The sequence below is a fragment of the Arachis hypogaea genome, chromosome 12 (assembly GCF_003086295.3).
Source record: "Arachis hypogaea cultivar Tifrunner chromosome 12, arahy.Tifrunner.gnm2.J5K5, whole genome shotgun sequence".
In the NCBI taxonomy this organism is placed as follows: domain Eukaryota; kingdom Viridiplantae; phylum Streptophyta; class Magnoliopsida; order Fabales; family Fabaceae; genus Arachis; species Arachis hypogaea.
In genome coordinates, this window is record NC_092047.1 from 62,988,762 (window position 1) to 62,989,708 (window position 947).

Consider the following 947-nt stretch of genomic DNA (forward strand, 5'->3'; position numbering starts at 1 on the left):
TTGAAGTCTTGATTAGGCTTCTGCTGATCCTTCCATGAGAAATTCAGATGATTCCTCCATGAAGGATTATAAGTGTTTCCATAGGATTCTCCCACGTAATTCACTTCTTCCATTCCAGGATTCTCAGGGTCATAAGCTTCTCCTTCAGAGGAGGCTTCTTTAGTACTGCCGGATGCAGCTTGCAATCCAGTCAGATTCTGAGAAATGATATTGACTTGCTGAGTCAATATTTTATTCTGAACCAATATGACATTCAGAGTATCAATCTTAAGAACTCTTTTCTTCTGAGTCATCCCATTATTCACAGGATTTCTTTCGGAAGTGTACATGAACTGGTTTTTTGCAACCATCTCAATGAGTTCCTGGGCTTCTGCAAGGGTTTTCTTCAGATGAAGAGATCCACCAGCAGAGTGGTCCAATGACATCTTGGACAATTCAGATAGACTATCATAGAATATACATAAGATGATCTATTCTAAAAGCATGTCAGAAGGACACCTTCTGATCAATTACTTATATCTTTCCCAAGCTTCATAGAGGGATTCACCTTCCTTCTGTCTGAAGGTTTGAACTTCCACTCTAAGCTTGTTCATCTTTTGAGGTGGAAAGAATTTGGCCAAGAAAGCATTGACCAACTTTTCCCAAGAGTTCAGGCTTTCTTTAGGTTGTGAGTCCAACCATATCCGAGCTCTGTCTTTTACAGCAAAGGGGAAAAGTAGAAGTCTATAGACCTTGGGATTAACCCCAATGGTCTTAACAGTGTCACAGATTTGCAAGAATTTAGCTAAGAACTGATGAGGATCTTCCAATGGAAGTCCATGAAACTTGCAATTCTGCTACATTAGAGAAACTAATTGAGGCTTAAGCTCAAAGTTGTTTGCTCCAATTGTAGGAATTGGGATGCTTCTTCCATAGAAGTCGGAAGTTGGTGCAGTAAAGTCACCCAG

The 947-nt window shown here is 40.1% G+C and overlaps 1 non-coding gene across 1 annotated transcript; it reads left to right on the plus strand.

Annotated features, from left to right (window-relative positions):
* Positions 1-479: 479 nt before the first annotated feature.
* On the plus strand, positions 480-587 carry LOC112731275 (small nucleolar RNA R71). Its single transcript, XR_003167061.1, has one exon. It is a non-coding gene; the product is annotated as a small nucleolar RNA R71 (small nucleolar RNA).
* The last annotated feature ends 360 nt before the right edge of the window (positions 588-947 follow it).